This window comes from Eptatretus burgeri, chromosome 13 (genome assembly GCF_056783735.1).
Source record: "Eptatretus burgeri isolate ZD-2024b chromosome 13, Ebu_testis_v1, whole genome shotgun sequence".
Lineage (NCBI taxonomy): Eukaryota > Metazoa > Chordata > Myxini > Myxiniformes > Myxinidae > Eptatretus > Eptatretus burgeri.
In genome coordinates this window covers 19898915-19922950 of record NC_140973.1, presented here as the reverse complement: position 1 = coordinate 19922950, position 24036 = coordinate 19898915, and the positions used below count along the sequence as shown (strand labels likewise).

At 39.1% G+C, this 24036-nt stretch overlaps 2 long non-coding RNA genes across 2 annotated transcripts in view; one reads left to right on the top strand and one right to left on the bottom strand.

Annotated features, from left to right (window-relative positions):
• Positions 1-22757, bottom strand: part of LOC147014009 (uncharacterized) — a 183134-nt gene extending 160377 nt beyond the window's left edge. Inside the window, exons 1-2 of the long non-coding RNA XR_015050610.1 lie at positions 22644-22757; positions 22396-22463 (exon numbers count right to left, since the gene is read on the bottom strand). This is a non-coding gene — a long non-coding RNA (uncharacterized LOC147014009). The remainder of the gene's footprint in view (positions 1-22395; positions 22464-22643) is intronic.
• Positions 22758-22969: 212 nt separating this feature from the next.
• LOC147014008 (uncharacterized) lies at positions 22970-23600 on the top strand. The gene is made up of 2 exons (XR_015050608.1): positions 22970-23185; positions 23570-23600. It is a non-coding gene; the product is annotated as an uncharacterized LOC147014008 (long non-coding RNA).
• Positions 23601-24036: the final 436 nt, after the last annotated feature.

Below are 24036 nucleotides of genomic sequence, written 5' to 3'. Positions count from 1 at the left end.
TTTATCAAAAAATTATGTGAGACGAATCATAACACCATTATCTGTATTAATCTGTAATTCTGTTTCTCCAAAAGCAAACAATATGTATCAACTTCTTCACTCTCTTCTCTTTCAATGTATAGGGAAGTATCCAGTCGTTGAGACTTTATAGTTTCCTTTTGAGCACTCAGGTCAATCGCATAGATTGTATACAGATTTTTAAATGCTGTCATATCCAAAATGGGTACTTTATTTCCATTGTTTTCACACACCTTTTGGTAAGACTTGTATGCTTCAGCATAATCTTTTTTCACCCACTTAATTTCCAATCTATCTTGTGGATAAAATGTTCCATCTGGAGAAATGTGAAGTTGTTTCACCTTTGCATTATCACTCAATGCATTATTCTTACCAGTAGCAGTATCACCATCTGGTTTATTAAAAATGAGCCACAGATATCGTGGCTTTCCTTCCAAAACACCCAAATTCTACGTGTAAGTGGTTTGGTTCAGTTTACCTTGTTGGCATCTTCTTTTAAGGTGTGATGCATTGAATGGCTTCTTTGAGTTAAGTCTTCTATTCAACATCTCTTCTGTTTTAAGATTAGGAGTATATTCACTAACATACCAACTAATTTCATCAATTAGAAATGTATTCTGAGCAGCAAAAGCATTAGCCACACCAAAAAGCAATCTATTTTCATTATCATTCCTTTGCAGTTGAAATCTAATTTTTAGACCATGCAGAACTTTATCATGATCACAAAATCCAAATATACCTTTAAGAGGAATTGCCACAGTAAAACTATTACCTGTTTTTGTATCATCATTATACATTCCTTTCCTTTGACTACATAAAAGTATTAGCATTGTTTCTTGTTGAGCAACGAGGGAGTTGAAAGTATGATTGACTAAGATAAATACAATTACAAGAAGAATGTCTCCCTCTTGTGTAGTAGCTATCCATTACCGTTTGGTTTCTCTCATTAACACAATCATCAAACATTACGAGGTTCTTTTTGATTTATCCACATCTTGGGGAGAAGGTATATCATCCGTATTATCATGAAGAATACAAGTTACCGGCTTTGATTTCTTTTTATATCGCTGTGTATCACACAATAGTTGTATTATATCTTCAATGTTGTAATCATTTAGTTTGTTTTGAAGTTTAAATAAACCGATTATATCATCTTTTTGAAGACCAGCATTAAAACCTTGTGAGAGTCGTTGATACTCAGGTTGAAAACTCAACTTTGTGAAAATTATTAAATTATCATGATCTAAAAAGTTGGGAGTAAGGAGCATCTTTAAAAGTAAGCAGATTTTTCCACATCCGCTTGAACCAACTATGAGACATCTTCATGAATTTGGAAGATTTTTCTGGTTGTTAAATTTTATCTTATTTTCCCAAATGGGTAAAAAATCATTCATTTATTTATTTGGAAAACAGGTTATTTAATTTTTTTTATTGGCTTTTTTGGAAACTATGTTTTATCCGATGTTCAGGTTTAATTTCAAGATAATCCATTATTTTATTTATACAATATCTTGTGTTGATATTTCCCTGAAAATGACAATCGTTAATAATATAAATCATCAATCCACGAAACATGGTCGTCATTTGTTCAGTGTCTTCTCTTGTAAGAAAATGTGTATTATCACCCTCATACTTTACATTCATTACTCGAATCAATCTAGTAAAGTAATTCATTTTTGGTGAAAATCTCAAATAATTATATTCCTTTTTATATTTTTTTATCTATCTATAATTCCAGCAATCTCTGTGTGTTTGTCTGCGACCGCCGTTTCTCGACGACCCCTGGTCCGATCTGATTGAAACTTGCCAGGAATATCGCTGGGGACCTGAGGATGTGTCTTTTCAAGGTTTGATATTAATCGGACAAGTGGTTCACAAGTTACGGCCATTTATTTGCTGACCAATGAGAGGACACGGTTTGATGACATCACGAATGACATCACAATTAATGTTTTTTTTGTTTGTTTGTTTTTTGCACGATTGACGTCACAATTCTTCTTCTTCGTTTGATATGACGTCACAATCGACGCTGGGGACCTGAGTATGTGCCTTTTCAAGGTTTGATATCGTTCTTCATCCGTTTCAGCTGTTTCCCAAGTGTTTCCCAAGGTTTGAAAGCTGTATTTTTTCCAAGGTTTGAATTAGTTGTTCAAATTATTAATTAATCCCAAGGTTTGAATTTTCCCAAGGGAAACAGCTTTTTCCCAAGGGTATGAAAGCTGTTTTTCCCTAAGGTTTGAATTAATTGTTCAAATTATTAATTAATCCCAAGGTTTGAATTTTCCCAAGGGAAACAGCTGTTTCCCAAGGGTTTGAAAGCTGTTTTTTTCCCAAGGTTTGAATTAATTGTTGTGCTTCGTAGACATTTGTGAATACATTTACAGAGAGAGGGGCGAGAGAGGAGGGGGCGAGAGGAGGGGAGAGAGGAGGCGAGAGAGGGGGCGAGAGAGGGGGCGAGAGATGAGGGAGAGAAGGTGGCGAGAGAGAGGGGCGAGAGAGAGGGGCGAGAGAGAGGGCGAGAGAGAGGGCGAGAGAGAGGATGCGAGAGAGAGGATGCGAGAGAGAGGATGCGAGAGAGAGGATGCGAGAGAGAGGATGCGAGAGAGAGGGGGCGTCACAATTCAAGAGAGGGGAGAGAGGAGGGGGCGAGAGAGGGGGTGGGAGATGGGGTTTGAGGGGGTGAGAGTGGGGGCAAGAGAGAGGGGCAAGAGAGGAGGGGGAGAGAGGAGGGGGAGAGAGGGGGGCAAGAAATGGGGGAAGAGAGAGGGGCGAGAGATGGGAGGTGAGAGAGGGGGGGACGAGAGAGAGGGGTGGCACAATTCTTCTTCTTCTTCTTCGTTTGATATGACGTCACAATTGATGCTGGGGACCTGAGTATGTTTCCCAGGTGTTTCCCAAGTTATGGCCATTTATGATACGGTTGATCCGACTAATTGAAACAATGCCCCAATCCAGTCGTCCTTTACGAGAGTGAAGGAACGAAGCTGCACGTACGGCCACTCACTTACGGGCACGCACGTACGGGCCCACACGTACAGCCACGCACATACGACCATGCACGTACGGGCATGCACCTACGGGCACACACCTACGGGCCCACACTAGTTCTCATTAATTAGAAGATAATCACAGAACATACATTGTTTATAGGCTTTTGAATCTGTGTTTAATCCCCATCTTTCACATGCAGGACAATTCTCAAATTTGTCATGTGGAGAATTAGGAAATTCAACAAGCTCAAAATCTAGCAAACTATTCATATTTATAAAGTAAAACTTTACTTCAAATAAAATTAATCTTCAGTATCATCTTCGGTACTTTCATTGGTGCTTTCACAATCATCTATAAAACTACTTTCATAAATATTGTTTGAACACAAACTCTCAGTATCATAACTGTCTTCTGTTCCAACAGAGATACTATCATCACTCTCATAATCTTCAAAATCTTCAGTTGAATAATGACTCATATTTAATTAGTAGAAAAAAATCACCATCAATATCTATATACTTTTTTTCATTAACAGATTCAACGACTACATTTTTCATATTAAAGGAATTTTAAAATGATCCATAACTACTATTGAACGAAATGTCATTTCACCTGATATATTAACATCCTTTATTTCATCAGGATTTACATCTTTAGGGTTGTTGAAAAAAATATTACATATTACAGATGGTGTTATCTTTTCTTTCTAAAACTTCACCCATAAGGTTTTTCTTTTTTGATACCTTTTCTTGTTTCATTGCTTTTACTAGTTTTGAATACATTGCCAGAAGGAGAGGAGAAACTTTTGTTGGAGCTACTCTCATTGATGTTCTTCCAGATATTCTAAAAGCCCTTCCACTGAAGGAAATTGAAGAACTCATATTATTCACCATAATTGCTTTTATCCAATCGTTGTTGTATTTATCTTTATTCAATTTTACATCCTCAACATATTTCTCAGTATCTTTTACAAATGAAGATGTTGATTGAAACTTGTCTTTTGTGTCTTGATACATTGAATTTATTAAGTGAAAAAAAGTTGGAGGATAAAATAATTTTCAGCACAGATTCACCAATAAATTAAACAGAATTTTCATCAATGAAATTTTATTTTAAGCAAAGTTTTGTTATATAAATATGGTGAATACAACATACTGCGATGTTTGTAATCATGAATATAAATGTTATAAAAAACACCTTCAAACCAACAAACACACAATCAATCTTTTCAGACAAATATCTCCAGTTGACCAAGAAACAAAACATTGTGATAGATGTGATAATGATATTCTTTAAAAAATTATAATAAACACCTTCAATCATGCAAACACAAGAACAATGAAGAAAGGGAAGGTGCCACTAAATTCTCCATTGAAAACACTGATGGGGCATTTAAAGGACATATAAAAATAAGATTGTTTCGCTTTCAAGACCCTGGACAATCTTCAATCATTGAAGCTGTTGATGTGGTTAAACAAAGTATTGAAACTATAATTAAAAACACATTAAGTGAAATGAAAACTTTGAAGTTTTATATGGGAGTAAAATTGAATATGGGAAGAGAAGGCGATGAAACTACTGCCTATATGAGGACAAGCCCTCACTTTATCTCATTTCAAGATTTTGTAAGATGTGATATTTACGATGAACTCCAGAGACAAGAACAATATATTGATAACACTGTAGTTGGTAGTGGATTTGCTATTACAAAAATAATCTTTATAGATATACACATCTTAAAATCAAATCCTCTTCAAGCTTCTTCTTATATTGATTCACCAAAAGAGATAAAACTTAATAAAGTGGTTGTTAAATAATATTCAAAACAAAGATAACAAATGTTTTCTATGGTCTGTTCTTGCTCACTTACATCCTCTACAATGGAAACCTGAAAGGGTTGAACATTACAAGAAATACGAGAATACATTAAATGTTAAAGATTTAAAGTTTCCAATGTCATTGAGAGATATTCCTAAATTTGAGAAAATAAATAATCTATATGTTAATGTATATGGATTAACGGATAAAATCAAAGTTCAGATATTAAAAATTTCAAACAACTATAAAAATTATGAAACACACATTGACCTTCTCTACTTTACTTCAAAGGAAAAAAAATCACATTATGCTTTCATCAAAAAATTATCAAGATTAACCAAATCACAACTATACAAGAGAAATGTAAAACGTATCCTTGCAAGAGATGTCTCAACTCCTTTTCCACAAAAGAACGATTAAACCAACATTCAAAATATTGTAGTTATCATAAATCAACCATAATCAATTTACCAAAAGCAGGTTCAAACATATCATTCAAAGATTTTAACAAATCTATAAAACATCCGTTTGTGATATATGCTGATTTTGAAAGTATCCTTGAAAAGATAAATAGTTTCTCCAAATCCAAATAAGTCATACACAAATAAATATCAAAAACATACTCCTTGTGGTTTCTGTTATGATATCAAATCATATGTTGGTGATGAATACAAGTGAGAACTTTATAGAGAAGAAGATTCCTCAGAGGAGTTTGTAAGACAATTGGAAAAAAGACTGCATAAGACGAAGAGAAATAATGATTAAAACCTATAAACCAATGTCATTAACAAAGGGAGAGAAAAAGGAATTTAGAAAGAACAGTATATGTCATATTTGTGAGGAGAAAATTGAGGGACAGGTCATAGTTTGGGATCATTGTCATCTTCCTAGAAAATATAGAGGCCCAGCTCATTCCCGTTGTAATCTTAATTACAAGCCCCCAAACTTTATTCCTGTCTTTCTTCACAACAATGCTCACTATGACACACATCTCTTTATAAATTAACTTTCAAAGACATCTGGAGATATTTCTGCCATTCCTAACACAGATCAAAAATACATCTCATTCACAAAAACAATTCATACATCCCCTTTTCCCTTTTCCCCCATTCATTTTCCCCATAACCCATATCAGATTTCTTGACACATACAATTTTATGGCAAGTCCATTATCTAACTTTGCATCAAATATTAAAAACTTATCGAATCTTAAATTACATTTCTCAAATCAAGAAGAGATTGATCTCTTATCACAAAAGGGAATATATCCATATGACTACATGGATTCATTTGAGAAGTTTAAAGAAACACAACTTCCTTCAAGGGAAAGTTTCTATAGCAAGTTGAATAAAACTCATATTTCCGATAGAGATTATACACAAGCTAAAAAGGTTTGGGAGAAGTTTAATCGAAAGAATCTTGGAGAATATCATGATATGTATCTTAAAACTGATGTGTTTGAAACTTTTAGAACAGTCTGTCATTATAAAAATTCTTATCGATTAGACCCCATTCACTATTACACAGCCCTGGGTTTGGCTTGGAGTGCTATGTTGAAAATGACAAAACAGAATTTGGAATTAATCAGTGATATAGATATGCTTTTAATGATAGAGAAGGCTAAAAGAGGAGGAATATCTCAAGTAGGTTCCAAGAGATATGCAAAAGCGAATAACAAATATCTTCCTGATTATAATAAGAATGAGGACAACTCTTTCCTGATGTATTATGATGCTAACAATTTGTATGGGTGGGATATGTCTCAATCTTTACCTTATGGAAAACTTAAATGGGTTTAAGAAAAACATTATGAAGAAGTTTTAGAAGACATTGTTGTCTCCTCTCGAAAAGAATTTGATGAAGCTGAAGTTGGATATTATTTTGAGGTTGATATAAAATATCCAGAAGAACTTCATCACAAACATAAAGACCTACATTTTACCCCTGATAAAGAAAGTCCAAGAAAAGAATGGTTAATTGAGTACCAACAGTCATTTAATATAAAAGGTAAATCTCCAGAAAAACTACTTACTACATTAAATGATAAAGAAAGTTATGTTTTGCATCAAAGGAACTTGAGACAATATTTATCTGCTGTGTTGAGAGTGAGGAAAATTCATCGGATTTTGAAATTTATTCAAAGTCATTGGTAAAAGAAATATATTGATTTTAAATCAAAAAGGAGAACAGAAGCAAAAACAGATTTTGAGAAGGACTTTTATAAATTAATGAATAATGCTGTATTTGGAAAGACTATGGGAAATGTTAGGAATCAAAAAACATAAGACTTGCTACATCTTGGTAACAGGCTTCAAAGTTAATTAATCGACCAAGTTTTGAGCAAGCGGAGATGTTTTCAGAGAACTTTTGTGCTATTCATTTGAAAAAATAGAGTATTGAAATGGATAAACCTATTTATATAGGAACATCAATTCTAGACTTGTCAAACTTGTTAATGTATGACTATTACTATAATAATTTAAAATCAAAGTATAAGGATAATGTCTCATTGTTATATATGGATACAGGTAGTTTTATATTATAGATTAAGACAAGTGATGTATATGAGGATATGATTGATAATATTGATATATATGATACAAGTAATTATAAGTCAGGTGATGTGTTGTTTTCATCAAAGAAGAAAAAGGTTATTGGTAAGTTTAAAGATGAATTGGGTGGGAAGGTCATGAGTGAATTTATAGGATTCAGATCAAAGTCTTATGCTTTTACGTATATTGATAATAATAACATTGATAGGTGTGATAATAAGCTAAAGGGAATAAAGAAAAATATAATCAAGGAAACAATAAACTTTAAACATTATTCCAACTGTTTAACCTAAAAGAAGGAAGAGTACAGAAAAATGAAAACAATAAGAAGTTATAAACATCAATTATATCCAGAAGATATAAATAAGAAAGCATTAGGAGCTTTTGATGATAAAAGATATCGTTTGGAGAATGGAATCAATAGTCTCCCTTATGGTTATAAGTATAAGTGTTAAGATATTGGGTTGGGAATTTTAACAGGCTACCGCCGTCTTTTTACTGATTTATAAATGATAGAACCAAGCAATAACCAAACCAAAGAGTGGAGATGTAATCAGCCTTGGTATTTAAATGGGAAACATCAAATAAGTCTTATTGAAGAAATAACCAGGGTAAAAGTAGATAAAACAAATAAGTGGATAAATTTAACTACAAATTAGTTGGAGGATGTAAAGAAGAAAAAAAAATCCTTGAATGGACTGAAAACTTTGATGGTTATCAATTGAACAATGAAAAAACAATTTACTACAATCTCAAAATTATATGTGGCTCAGGAGGTGGTCAAATAAGAGCATAAAGAGAAGTTTATCATTTCATTTCCGCTCAACAAAGACACTTAAACCAAGAACCAAGTTCCAAGTTATTCTTCGTGAATATACTCGATGGAAATGAATGTTATAAGAAAATTAGGTTATTCCCTAAAGTAGAACATGGGCAAATATTCGTTGGTTCGCTCTTTGAGTGGAATGAAAATATGAAAGGGAAGAAGTGCTATAATCAGTAAGTCTCAATCTTTCGTAGTCTCAATTTTTCATTTGCTTGTATGGGAGGGAAGGGGATAGGTGGGGAGAAAATCAGTCTCAATTTTAAATTTGCTTGTATGGGAGTGGGAGAAAATCAGTCTCAATTTTATATTTGCTTGTATGGAAGGGAATGGGATAGGTGGGGAGAAAATCTGTCTCAATTTTACATTTGCTTGTACAGTGGGGAGTATTTGAATCACTGCCGATTTTGCAGGTTTCCCACTTGCAAAGCACGTAGAGGTCTGTAATTTTTATCATAGGTACACTTCAACTGTGAAAGATGGAATCTAAAACAAAAATCCTGAAAATCACATTGTATGATTTTTAAATAATTAATTTGCATTTTATTGCATGAAATAAGTATTTTATACATCAGAAAAACATAACTTAATATTTGGTACAGAAACCTTTGTTTGCAATTTCAGAGATCACACGTTTCCTGTAGTTCTTTACCAGGTTTGCACCGACTGCAGCAGGGATTTTGGCCCACTCCTCCATACAGATCTTCTCCAGATCCTTCAGGTTTCGGGGCTGTCGCTGGGCAACACAGACTTTCAGCTCCCTCCAAAGATTTTCTAATGGGTTCAGGTCTGGAGACTGGCTAGGCCACTCCAGGATCTTGAGATGCTTCTTACGGAGCCACTCCTTAGTTGCCCTGGCTGTGTGTTTCGGGTCGTTGTCATGCTGGAAGACCCAGCCACGCCCCATCTTCAATGCTCGTGTTGAGGGAAGGAGGTTGTTGGCCAAGATCTCGCGATATATGAACCCATCCATCCTCCCCTCAATACGGTGCAGTCATCCTGTCCCCTTTGCAGAAAAGCATCCCCAAAGAATGATGTTTCCACCTCCATGCTTCACGGTTGGGATGGTGTTCTTGGGGTTGTACTCATCCTTCTTCTTCCTCCAAACACGGCGAGTGGAGTTTAAACCAAAAAGCTCTATTTTGGTCTCATCAGACCACATGACCTCCCATTCCTCCTCTGAATCATCCAGATGGTCATTGGCAAACTTCAGACGGGGCTGAACATGCGCTGGCTTGAGCAGAGGAACCTTGCGTGCGCTGCAGTATTTTAATCCATGACGGCGTAGTGTGTTACTTATGGTTTTCTTTGATACTGTGGTCCCAGCTCTCTTCAGGTCATTGACCAGGTCCTGCCGTGTAGTTCTGGGTTGATCCCTCACCTTTCTCATGATCATTGAGGCTCCACGAGGTGAGATCTTGCATGGAGCCCCAGACCGAGGGAGATTGACTGTTATCTTGAACTTCTTCCATTTTCTAATAATTGCGCCAACAGTTGTTGCCTTCTCTCCAAGCTGCTTGCCTATTGTCCTGTGGCCCATCCCAGCCTTGTGCAAGTCTACAGTTTTGTCCCTGATGTCCTTAGACAGCTCTCTGGTCTTGCCCATTGTGGACAGGTTGGAGTCTGATTGATTGAGTGTGGACAGCTGTCTTTTATGCAGATAATGAGTTCAAACAGGTGCAGTTAATACAGGTAATGAGTGGAGAATGGGAGGGCTTCTTAAAGACAAAACTAACAGGTCTGTGAGAGCCGGAATTCTTACCCATTGGAGGAATTCTATATAAATCCCATTGGAGGATGCCATACTATATCCATCGATCCAACTCTGTCAGAGACATCAGGGCAGCCACAAGTCGTGAGTGCTTCTTTGCAAGAAATGATCGACGCATGGGTCACTGCTCATCGCCTTGGATCTGCCAAAGCAACCAAGGCAAGAATTTGGAACTTGGCCATGGTGCTGGCACACAATGGCCAACTTTTTCAAAAGGCACCATGGGATCTTTGATGTTCACAAGCAAGTGGCAGCAGATGGGACAGCCAGCTTAATGTATGCATCCGAATGTAGAGCATAATAATAGTGACTGTAGTGAGTGCTTTAAGAAGTAACATGAGAAAAAACATACATTACTCTCCGTTTCAGATAGTTCCGTTCTTCCATGCGGTAGTTACTCCTTTTGATATTTCTCCTCAAACCTGCCATGTTGGGTGCAGCATATTGGAGTATGCAGCGTCAAATATTTCCATTACACAATAAAGTCGGCAAAGTGCGATGCCCACTTTTGGTGTGTCTAATTCATAGACGTTCAGTAATTAATCGAACAACCGAAAAACAATCATTCTGCAACTTAATGGCGAACTATTTATGAAATACGTATTTAATGGTGAATTTTTAACCCTTTCCTCCATCCCTCTCCCACACGTGCTCCATATATGACCCTTCCCTATCCTTACTACAACTTCCTTCTCACCTGTCTCTTGTCTTGACATCCCTTCAACAATTAACCCCTCCCTCCTTTCTTTCTTCTATCATCACTCCATCTCTTCTTTTTGTAAACTTCAATTCTCTCAACCTCTCCCCCACCCTCCCTCTCTTTCCCCACAATGTACTTGATAAATAAATGGTCTCCAAGTCCATATCCCAGACTTGCTTATTGGAAAAACGACAATTGCTTCCATTCAAATTTTTAGCCAGAAATGCATTTCAAATTACAGAGTTCATAGAACACGATACCCTGTGCATTGTTCGAGTATATACTTCATTTTGAATAAAATAGTGATGTTAAAAGACCATTTTAAAAGCATCTCGAACTTTAGTGCTACTGAAACAATCTTACACCTCACCCTAAGACACTGTAACAAGATGACATTGAGTGGCAGTTTAAGAGATGGAGGCTTTATTAATCACCATAAAACGCGGCGTCAATCAGGATCGACAAAGCCATATCGGCAGCCACTTCTTCACCCTTATATGCACCCTCTCACATGTCACGCCCTCTCATGCAATATATCTATATATAACATAGTTCTTGGAAGTATTATGAATATTATTTGTGTTCTCCGGTGATTAACTATATAATTAAATTTAAATAAAGATTTGAAGAGGTTTAAAGGCATATAAATAAATAAATTCTGGGTTTTACCCAGTGGCGATTACACCCCCATCTTACAAGTCACATTAGTTATTTGTGCCTGTTGCTTGTGTCCCATGTAACGTCCTTAAAACAATATGTTTCCTGTTTGGAATGATGTTCAATTTTGTTTGACTGCCAAGCAGGCAGACAGGGTAAAAAAAAAATTATCTCACTCCTCTCTGCATATCGATGTGTGTGTGTGTGTGTGTGTGTGTGTGTGTGTGTGTGTGTGTGTGTGTGTGTGTGTGTGTGTGTGTGTGTGTGTGTGTGTGTGTGTGTGTGTGTGTGTGTGTGTGTGTGTGTGTGTGTGTGTGTGTGTGTCTGTGTGTGTGTGTGTGTGTGTGTGTGTGTGTGCGCGCGAGATATCAAATTCAGAGCCAAAGTACTGTAAAACGAGAAACTTGTCTTCCTATTCATGATCCGATTCGTGTTCAAAATATAACATTCCATTTAAATAAGTTATTCCTCAATCATAAACTGATCAGAAGGATGGAAGGACGGACATGAACCAATTTCTCAACCCAGCTTTTTGCTTCGCGTGCGTGGGATAATGATGATGTGGGATATAATGCTGTAGAGATACATAATAGGCAGACATAAGCAATATGTTAAAAAATACCAAACCTCGAGTTGTATGCCTTTAAAAGACAGACACATGGTACACTAGGCTGTCCCCCAAAAATTCAGTGAAAAGAAAGTGTCGATGCCACCGCATAAACCATGCCATGTCTGCACATCCCATAGGGATCCAGGCATGCAGTACGCAGCCTACAAAGCATTCCCTATCAACACGATGTCCTTAAGACACAGGTTCTGTTTCATCCCCCTGGAGTTTACCCAACAATGTAAATGACCCACAAAGGCATCACTTTCATTGCACGTACAAGCATCGCTTTCACAGAAAACCCACTTAATTCGTACTTTTAGTCCTTTAATTATATGTAGGCCGCATTCCAACTTGATGCTCGCGGAAAGACTAACCTTTTCTGTATTATCGGGTTCCATTGGTGGCAGTTGGCGATCAATTGCAGACGGCAGGACTCGCTGCAGTCATATCCGTGTTGCCGAGCCTAGCTTGGCCCAAAAGCTTCATTCCCTTTCTCCTGGGCCTACAAAGCAAGGCCTCTGGAGTGGCACCCGCCTTTTTTCCTCGTCCAAAAGGGGATTTGGCCAAACTAATTGCGGTTACAACCCATGTGGACATTCTTAAGTCATAAAACAAGACTATTTTTAATCATCCTCACATTTTCCAGAGTATCACAAGTGCATCAAATATTGCATCAAATTAGTCCGTAAACAAAACAGGTCCAAAAAGGAATGTAAAACATGTGTAGGGATTGTTAAATTGATGCAAACATTTCCCCAGGGTTTTCAAACCTCCGAGCAATTAATACGACAGAATGGCCTCCAAAGGAACTTCAAAGCCTCATTTGAAAGGGCACTTCAAAGAGGCAGAAAAGGCCTTGGAAATAACAACATCTAAACTTGGCAGAACATGGCGTCTATGTCATTAATGTCTTTCTTCTACATCACACATTCTTATCCACTTCACCATCCAATCTATTCCAGACAAATCACTTACAACCAACCGGGAATGCAAGGATTTTTTTTTATCACGTGTAATCATCAAAGACAAACATTGCAAATAGGATTTGATGGGTACCCATAATCAATGGGAATATAGGGTACATGGATGTGAGCAGAAATGGAATGTAAACCGATTGGGTGGGTGTGATTTGACGAGTGTGATCGGATAGGTGTGAAGGATTGCATGGGTGTGTTTTATGGGTATGATCTGTGAGTGTGATTTGATGCTTGTGAATGAATGAATGAATGTGATTAGATCAGAGTGATCCAATGGGTGTTGTGCTGATGTGATATTGAAAAGTGATCCATGAGTGTTGTGCTGATGGGATATTGAAAAGTGATCCATGAGTGTTGTGCTGATAGGATATTGAGAAGTGATTCATGGGTGTTGTGCTGATACGATATTGAGAGGTTATCCATGAGTGTTGTGCTGATAGGATATTGAAAAGTTATCCATGGGTGTTGTGCTGCTGCGATATTGAGAAGTGATCCATGGGTGTTGTGCTGATGGGATATTGAGAAGTTATTCATGAGTGTTGTGCTGATGGGATATTGAGAAGTTATTCATGAGTGTTGTGCTGATGGGATATTGAGAAGTTATTCATGAGTGTTGTGCTGCTGAGATATTGAGAAGTTATCCAAGGGTGTTGTGCTGCTGGGATATTGAGAAGTTTTCCATGGGTCTTGTGCTGCTGGGATATTGAGAAGTTATCCATGAGTGATGTGCTGCTAGGATATTGAGAAGTTATCCATTAGTGCTGTGCTGATGGGATATTGAGAAGTTATCCATGGGTGTTGGGCTGATAGGATATTGAGAAGTGATCCATGAGTGTTGTGCTGATAGTATATTGAGAAGTTATCCATGAGTGTTGTGCTGATGGGATATACCACCCCCCCCACAAATCCCTCAAGAAAAAAAAATACATATTTAAAACAAGTGCATGGTTTTGTCATACCTCCTCACCCCTCCCCTCCAATCACGATTCCTCACTCCCTTCCTCTCCCCCACCTCTCCTTCCTTCAACCTGTCTCCCACTACCCCTACGCCAACCCCAACACACCCCACCAGTACAAGCCAGGGATGTTAGAGTGCACTTCTTTGTATCAATAGTGTTGGTTGGGGACTTAACACAGATGAGATGCGCTGAATGGTGTCTTGCTGCGATTCGTTACCTGTGTACCTGTGTTTAGCTCTATCATGTCACCAACATTATATTAATCTAAGCAACCTAGTCCTGTATGGAAAGAAATGTCTGGGTGAAAATAAACTGACAAATATAGAACTCACTGGTGGTTAACCACAGATTATGATGTCAGTCAGATGGTTAAATTAGGAGTTGTTCTGGTTCCTCGTCGCACTGAGCCTTGCACTGTGACTGATGCAATAAATTCTTTGTCTCTTCCTGAAGGATATTTTGGTCTAAAATGTAATAAGGAGCCATACACATGTTCCCCATTCAGAATTTAGAAAGTAAGAGAAGGGCTGGGAGAGTGAGGGGATTTGAGAGAAAAGGAAGGCAGCCTGTGGGAAAGCTATGTACGGAAGCTATGGAAAGAAAGGGTCAAATGGCACTATGTTGAGCACATGGTTGGTATTTGGACCCAAAGGCCCTGAATCCAACAAGTCGAGGACCACGCTTCAAAGATGGAGACCCGCAAAGACTTTTTAAGAGATGTCAACAGGGCAACAGAGCGTTATGGTTAACGTCTTAACTTTAAAACAAGTTGTTAAAATTTTCTAATTAACTGCGATTACCTTGCAGCCTGAAGGATTGTGACAGTCAGAGGTAACACACTTGCCTTTGCACTGTCTTTAACAAGTTTGATTCCCGACCCCACTCCAAACCGCCAACCAGGTACTTTGCGGGCAATGTGTTGAAACAATGAGAATGCTGTCCTTCAGATGAGCTGTGAAGCTGGCTGCCTATCTACCGGCATTTGCTTATGGACCTTAACGATCCCGCAACACCTTTCGAAAATGGTAGGCCATTGTGTGCTGGCACATTGGACAAATTCCTGCCCTGAATGAAGGGGCTGCCTTGGCAACATTGACCTATCCAGGGGTACATTTTCAGCTATGGAAACATTCACAACCTAAAGTAGTGGCCACCGCAGATGATCCACAGAGGGAGAACTATTATTTTTTCATCTAACAGCATAATATCCTCATCCATTTCCGAATATACAGAAGAGGGCATTGTAATCGGTGATCGACCCCCGTTTTGATTGATAAGCGATCCCGATTCATGGATCAAGATGTGAAGTTTTTTTCTTCTCAAGGTTTTGTTCCAAGGACTCATTCATTTCACAATCCTCACTGAGCCCCGGACTTCCAACTGTATGTTGTTTGTAGTAATGTACCTAGAACCTAGGGATGGTTACTTTTAATAAAGTTCTCTGTAAGGTTCAAATTTATCATTCCCATTGCTCCAATAATCACTGATATAATTTTGGTGCTCTTCAGATTCCAGGAACTTTTCACTTCATTTTTGAGATCCTGGTATTTAGTCATTTTTACCTCTGCCAACGAAGGTGAAGGTGGTTATGTTTTCACCCATTTCTGTCTGTTTGTTACTTGCAAAATCGAAGATTTTTCAAGGAAATTGGTCAGTCGATTTTGTTATTCTGTCTGTCTGTCCGTCTGTCTGTCTGTTGGGTCGCCGAAATAGGTGACCCTTATTGTCAATGATTCTGTCTGTTTGTTTGGATGTTTGTTCGTTTGTCATCAGCATAATTGGTAGTAAACGTGGGTGGATTTTGACCAAACTCGGGTGGTAGGTACATCTTATGACCTAGTGCTTTGGAAATTGTAATGGTTGCTAGGGACGCTTTGGTTCCCTCGCAACAACCGAAAAACCTTCAAAATCGGTACCGTTCACACGGAATCAATTCCGAAAGCTGGGATAACGTGGGATAACTCCGAAACGTGGGATAATTCCCCATTATCCCACGTAGGGTTATGAAATTTGGCAAGTATGATCTACAGGTGATGCTCTATCAAATATATTCCGGATTTTGTGATATATGGAATACTTTACCAGCAGCGCCCCCTACAATTAGAGTATGCGCGAAAATTGGCGAAAATTGAAGGCCTCCAAGCGACCAGGTGAGTGCATCGATACGAATGAAACTTTGCAGGTTCATGGTACTCAATGAGTACTACAACTTTTCCTGAGGACATATTGACCGATTTCGCTTAGGTCAGAGGTCAAAGGTCAATTAGTGCAAAAATTGATAATATGCGAGAGCTGGAGGTGCCTTCGCGCCAAATGCTACTCCTCCTAGAGTTATGGTCGGATGGTCATGAAAATTCACAAAAAATCATCTGGAATGCGTTGTGCACAAACCATCGAGCCGGATTTTCGATTCATATCTTTGTTCACCCACAGCACCCCCTTAAACTTTGGGGATTTCCGATATCAAACCGCATTTTCGGTACTTTTCATTCAAATTGAATGCGAGTAGTTATCAGTATATGAAACTCGATGAGATTCGGTATGCATAATCTTAAAGTGATTCTCTATCCGCTATATGACATCCATTTTTTTTTCTATATCTTATAGTTTGCAAATGGCAACCCTCTCAACTTGGGTGTCCGGCGGCCATTGAGCATTCCCGCTGAAAATTCAAAGTACACTAGCTCCAAGACGGTTGAATCGAATCGAATGAATCTTTAGATGCTTATAGACCGTAATGAGTATTACAACTTTGCTCATTTGCATAATGGCCTATCTCGAGTAGGTCAGGGGTCAAAGGTCAAGAAGTGCATTTTTCGGGCGAAATTACCATTCAAGGCACCCTTGCTCCTACACAGATTAACCGATATGAATGAAAGTTCATAGGCACATAGTACTCAATGAGTACTACAACTTTGCTTCAGGACGTATTGACCTATCTCGGCGAGGTCAGGGGTCAAAGGTCAATGAGTGCATTTTTCAGGCAAAATGACCATTTAAATCCCCCTTGCTCCGACACGGGTTAACCGATACGAATGAAGGTTCATAGGTACAGAGTACTCAATGGGTACTACATCTTTGCTTCAGGACATATTGACCCATCTCGGCTAAGTCAGGAGTCAAAGGTCAATGAGTGCATTGTTCGGGCAAAATGACCATTCAAAGCCCCCTTGCTCATACACGGGTTAACCGATTCGATTGCAATTTCGTAATTACTTAGTACTAGATTAACTCAGATCAGGGGTCAAAGGTCATCAAATGCTCGGCGACCCATGACCGCCTACTGGCTTGTCTGTCTGTTTGTGTCTGTTTGTCGCCTACAGGTCAAAATTTTCAACCGATCTTCACGAAACATCACCACTTGGTAGAGTTTGTCATAAGGAAGAAGCCTATTGTTTTTGAGGTTAAAAGGTCAAAAGGTCAACATAGGCCAAAGGTCAACAACTTAGGTGAGATTTCTAAAATCCTCAATTTTCATCCGATTGACTTGAAATTTGAAGAGGATTTATATTTCAGGTCACTAAATTCAACCAGCTAATTATTTTTGAGGTCAACATCGACCAAAAGGTCAACATAGGCCCAAGGTCAAAAACTAAGGTTGTATTTCTAAAATCCTCAATTTTCATCCGATTGACATTTAAAGAGGATTTATACTTCAGGTCACTGAATTCAATGAGCCAATTATTTTTGAGGTCAACGTGAACCAAAAGGTCAGCATAGTCCCAAGGTCAGCAACCAAGGTAGTATTTCTAAAATCCTCAATTTTCATCCAAATGACTTGAAATTTGAAGGGCATTTTCACATCAGGTCATTGAATTCAACTCGCCAATTATTTTTGAGGTCCACATCGGCCAAAAGTTCAACATAGGCCATATTTCTAAAATTGTCAATTTTCATCCGATTGACTTGAAAGTTGAAGAGGTGTTGCATATTTGGTCATTTAATTCAACCACCAATTCTTTTTGAGGTCAAATTTGTTTTAAGGATTTTGCAAGTGTCATGCTCTGCACGACGTCTTCTTCTTGTTACTTGACAAAATCTACGATTTTGTCAAGTATGTTGGTCGGTTCAGTTTGTGAGTTTGTTACTTGACGAAATGTAGGATTTTGTCAAGTATGTTGGTTGGTTCAGTTTGTTTGTTTGTGTGTGTGTACGTCTCGCTCTACAGGTCGCATTTCGAGTCGGAATGTCATGGAACTTCACCAATGGACTTATTGGCCACCAGAATAGAACCCTTTAACTTTTGGCATGTCAAGGTCAAAGGTCAAGGTCACAGTGAGGTCAAACATTCGATTTTTGATGGTTTGGTACAGATAACTCGAGAACGGAAGAAGCTCCCAATGTCAAATTACACCACGTGATTCAGGAGGGTGATGGCTAGCGCTGATTAGATTTTGGTCAAAATCGGTCAAAGGTCAAGGTCACAGTGAGGTCAAACATCAAAAAAAAATTATAACTCGAGAACAGAAGAAGCTACCAATGTCAAATTACACGACGTGATTCATTTTTTTGTTTGTTACCCAAAAAACTATGTTTAACCCCAAAAATACCTATTATTGCTCAATATTCTCGAAGGAACGTGATCTTGTTGAATTTCATCAAGTCCTGGCACTTTGGGCCATTTCATTACTTGACGAAATCTACAATTTTGTCAAGTATGTTGGTTTGTTTTGTTTGTTTGTTTGTGTGTACGTCTCGCTCTACAGGTCGCATTTCGAGTCGGAATGTCATGGAACTTCACCAATGGACTTATTGGCCACCAGAACCCTATAACTTTTGGCATGTCAAGGTCAAAGGTCAAGGTCAGGAAAAATTCCTGAAAATCGCGAAAATCCGTATCTTTTAGCATGGGCCGATTTTCAAAAAGTCATATCTCCGCCAAATCTTGACGGATTCCTTTCAAATTTGAAACACGGACGTAGGAGGGGAGCATCTTTGACTGGATTAAAAATTGGTCACATCCGTTACGGATTACGGAGGTGACAGGTATTTTAATTTAATTATTTTGTTTGTTTACCCTAAAAACTATGTTTAACCCCAAAAATACCTATTATCGCTCAATATTCTCAATGGTACGCGATCTTGTTGAATTTCGTCAAGTCCTGGCCCTATGGGCCATTTTTTTTTGTTTGTTTGCAGGATATCTCAAAAAGTTGTCGATGGATGCGGATGAAATTTTGTGGACATATTGGGTGTGTGACAAGGACAAACTGATTAGATTTTGGTGAACATCCAGATCTGGATCCGACTACTAGAATTTTTAAGTGATTCTTCACCATTGAAAGATAGGGCCAAAAATGATATATAGCACGATATCTCAAAAGTTGTGGACGGATTCGGATAAAACTTGCTGGACAGGTAGGGTGTGTTGCAAGGATGAATTGATTCGATTTTGATGAAGTTCCGAATCCGGATTAGAAAATTGTTTAAATTTTTAATTGATTCTTCACCATTGAGAGATCAGGCCAAAAACGACATATATCATGATATGTCAAAAATGTATAGGGCCCGATATGTTCTCGTGGATCAGGCATTGCGTGGCAGAGGTATGCGCTCCACCGAGTGCCCTTCTCGTCTTGATGTGTGTTGTTTCGGCCAAAATCGCTGGGAACTGACACCTAAATTAGCAATGCCGTTGTTTTCATTTTTCTACCAAAGCACTGTATCTGGTTTGTTGATATTTTGCTTTCTATTTTTATTTTGTCCTTTTTGCAACCATTGCAGCTGTATTCATTGCTGTTTCAGTTTCATGGGTGACCCCTTCTATTCACACCTGTCTTTGGAATTTTTTTGCTGCCTGGGTTAGGAATACCGTCTCTGACTTGCTGTCTTCGTGTTTACATACAAATTGGATTCTTTAGTCTTGAAATTTTCATGTACTCAGCCAATCTGACAGTTAACATTCTGTGCACTTGGTGGAGTTCCATCAGGCCGCTAACTCCTTCATGTCTTGGGACATTGATTTTTGTTGAACATTTTGTGGATAGTGAGTTTCTTTGTTTTGATATCGAGTTGATTGATTTCACATTGTGGCAAGTTCATTATTCCACAGCTGTATTGAAATACTTATATTGCTAGTTGGTTGATTTACGGTGGCAGGCTTGGGATTCCACAGCTGTATTGATATACTGGTATTGCAAGTTGGTTGATTTATGGTGGAAGGCTTGGGATTCCACAGCTGTATTGATATACTGGTATTGCTAGTTGGTTGATTTAGGGTGGAAGGCTTGGGATTCCACAGCTGTATTGATATACTGGTATTGCTAGTTGGTTGATTTAGGGTGGAAGGCTTGGGATTCCACAGCTGTATTGATATACTGGTATTGCTAGTTGGTTGATTTAGGGTGGAAGGCTTGGGATTCCACAGCTGTATTGATATACTGGTATTGCTAGTTGGTTGATTTAGGGTGGAAGGCTTGGGATTCCACAGCTGTATTGATATACTGGTATTGCTAGTTGGTTGATTTAGGGTGGAAGGCTTAGGATTCCACAGCTGTATTGATATACTGGTATTGCTAGTTAGTTGATTTAGGGTGGAAGGCTTGGGATTCCACAGCTGTATTGATATACTGGTATTGCTAGTTGGTTGATTTAGGGTGGAAGGCTTGGGATTCCACAGCTGTATTGATATACTGTTATTGCTAGTTGGTTGATTTAGGGTGGAAGGCTTGGGATTCCACAGCTGTATTGATATACTGGTATTGCTAGTTGGTTGATTTAGGGTGGAAGGCTTGGGATTCCACAGCTGTATTGATATACTGGTATTGCTAGTTGGTTGATTTAGGGTGGAAGGCTTGGGATTCCACAGCTGTATTGATATACTGGTATTGCTAGTTGGTTGATTTAGGGTGGAAGGCTTGGGATTCCACAGCTGTATTGATATACTGGTATTGCTAGTTGGTTGATTTAGGGTGGAAGGCTTGGGATTCCACAGCTGTATTGATATACTGGTATTGCTAGTTGGTTGATTTAGGGTGGAAGGCTTGGGATTCCACAGCTGTATTGATATACTGGTATTGCTAGTTGGTTGATTTAGGGTGGAAGGCTTGGGATTCCACAGCTGTATTGATATACTGGTATTGCTAGTTGGTTGATTTAGGGTGGAAGGCTTGGGATTCCACAGCTGTATTGATATACTGGTATTGCTAGTTGGATGATTTAGGGTGGAAGGCTTGGGATTCCACAGCTGTATTGGAACACTGGTATTGTAAGTTGGTTGATTTATGGAGGAAGGCTTGGGATTCCACAGCTGTATTGATATACTGGTATTGCAAGTTGGTTGATTTATGGTGGAAGGCTTGGGATTCCACAGCTGTATTGGAACACTGGTATTGCTAGTTAGTTGTTCATGGTCAGATTTTGTTCAAACTTGGCACAAGCACAGTTAGGTCAGGTCAGGTATGGGAGCATGTGCCGGAGCAGCACGTTGTTGTGTCCACTCTCCGCCAGTACTCCAGGGGCCTCCGTCCGGCCATCCCCCAGGCAGATGCCTGGCCCATCCCCATCTCCTTGAGATGCTGATCAACTTACTGCATCCACGAGGCACATGGTCGGCTCATTGGGCTCCTCCACTCACGAGACTCCCTCACTGAGAGAATCTGCACAGTGCATGATGACATACACTTGCACCTCACTTTATTTTGCGATCTGATCAAAGATGGCCGACTGGTAGACTGGTGGTCATTTTAGTTGTTAAAAAAAAGGGTATTGAACATCTCCTGGACCATTTCTCGGATGTGCATTTACTGATCTTGTTCTATGTTGTTGTTTTTTTCATACCTGTACCACGAAAAATCTTTCATGAAAATTAAAAAATTATTATGATTACTCTTTTCAATTGCACCCCAACTTCCCTTCAGTACAGTTTACAAAAACTGATCAGACAGCATTTTAAACTGAATGATAATTTTCTCTTGTCCAGTTATAAAATTTACTTAATACATAAATAAATCTATCAATAATTCCAGGAGTGTGTATGTGTATGTGTATGTGTATGTGTATGTGTATGTGTATGTGTATGTGTATGTGTATGTGTATGTGTATGTGTATGTGTATGTGTATGTGTGTGTGTGTGTGTGTGTGTGTGTGTGTGTGTGTGTGTGTGTGTGTGTGTGTGTGAGTGTGTGTCTGTGACCGCCGTTTCTCGACAACCACTGGTCCGATCTAATTGAAACTTGCCAGGTATATTGCTGGGGACCTGAGAATGTGCCTTTTCAAGGTTTGGTATTAATCGGACAAGTGGTTCCCAAGTTATGGCCATTTATTTACCAAACCAATGACAGGACACGTTGCTGTGACGTCACGATTGACGTCACAAATATTTTCTTTCTTTTTTCCACGTACGGGCCCGCACGAGTAATTCAAATCACCTCACAACACAGAAAAACGTGGGAACAGGAATACAGTGCTGTGTATTGTTTAGGCTTGTTATACCATCTCCTACCTACAGGCGGCGATACACATTTACATCGAGAATTTCAATCCCCCCCTCAAGACCACCTGCAAAGATAAAAGCACACCTGTACATTCATTGGACTCGTGCTGATCCCACGTAGCAAGTCTGGATGTAATTGGCCCAGAACTGGAGCTGTGGTGGCGCAGGAAACAAACAAACGCACACACAAACACCGGTCTGTCAATTATAGTTTGGATCCACTCCCACGATCCGCATCACACAAACAGTTTTGACACATTTGAAGGGTCGATCACAGCAATAAATGATTTCACAAACACGAGAGGGGGGTTCAAGGTATGAGGTTGTACGAACCACACAAACATGCTGGAGACGGTGCAAGAGGCTCGTATTTTACACAGTTAACCGCACAAAGTAAAACACGACACTTGTCAAGTTCTCGAATCAACGGTTAATATAAAAATAAATAAATATAATCGGTCATGTGACAATTACAAAAAACAACAACAACAAGCGAACATGAGAGGCGTGAAGCATGCCGGGATTTATTAGAGCCACGCCCACTCGTCCAACAACAAGCGAACATGAGAGGCGTGAAGCATGCCGGGATTTATTATAGCCACGCCCACTCGTCCAATAACAAGCGAACATGAGAGGCGTGAAGCATGCCGGGATTTATTAGAGCCACGCCCACTCGTCCATTGTGTGTTTGTTTGTTGTTTGTTTTTTTTATTGAAAGCGATGACTCGTTCTTGTAAAAATCTCCATCTTAAAACTTGATGTACTTTCCTTCTTACGAGCTGAGATACATTTGGGGCCCGAGGTTGTTCGATTGTGGAGGAAATGACGACGAAGTCCGCTGACGAAGGTTCGACAGGACGAGCACCAGGTGGAAGGTGAGTGTTGTAAACCCAGAGGGAAACACGGCAGGTGGATCCGGACCGGTGTTTCCAACGACGTCCTCCTTTCGTCAATATAAACCGACTCGTCGGCGCCAGTACCTCCGATCACACACAGTGAGTGAGTGCGTGGTTCCACGTGTCAGGGTTAGCCGATGTGGACCACGATTCGTCGTTCCTGATCAACGGTTTCCAATGGAGTGCTGACTTGAGCGCTTCACAGGAAACTGCTTGTCGTGGAGCACGTCCAAGTACTCTGAACTCGTGTGTGTGTGGTCCTAACGATTACAATAAGGCTGTTAAGAACTCCGACGTGTGATGATGTTTCTGAAAATACTGAACGATTATTTTAACCTTGAAATTCGATGTTGTCACCTTTAGATCTGGCAAGTAACATCAGCCAAAGATCCAACGGCCATCAAGACGAGGAGGAGACGTTGAGAAAGGGAAGAAGAAAATGTTAACATCGGGAAGAAGATTTGTTTTTTTGTTTTGAATTCTGTTGAAATTTTTATGTTGAAATATTAAAATAAAATCGTTTAAAATTATTTGAAAAAGTCTGATTTCATTCCAGGCTCTAAGGCCACAAATGTAAGAGGAGAGGAGGGAGGAGAGAGGAGGAGCGAGACTAGGGGGAGAGAGGGGAAGAGAGAGGAGGGGTGTCGCTCTTCTTCTTCTTCGTTTGATATGATGTCACAATTGACACTGGGGACCTGAGTATGTGCCTTTTCAAGGTTTGATATGACTAGTGCAGGCCCGTAGGGGCGTGCCTGTATGTGCAGCTTCGTGCCTGCAGTGTCAGCTCCCCAGCAGCAATTGTGATGTCATATCAAACGAAGAAGAAAAAG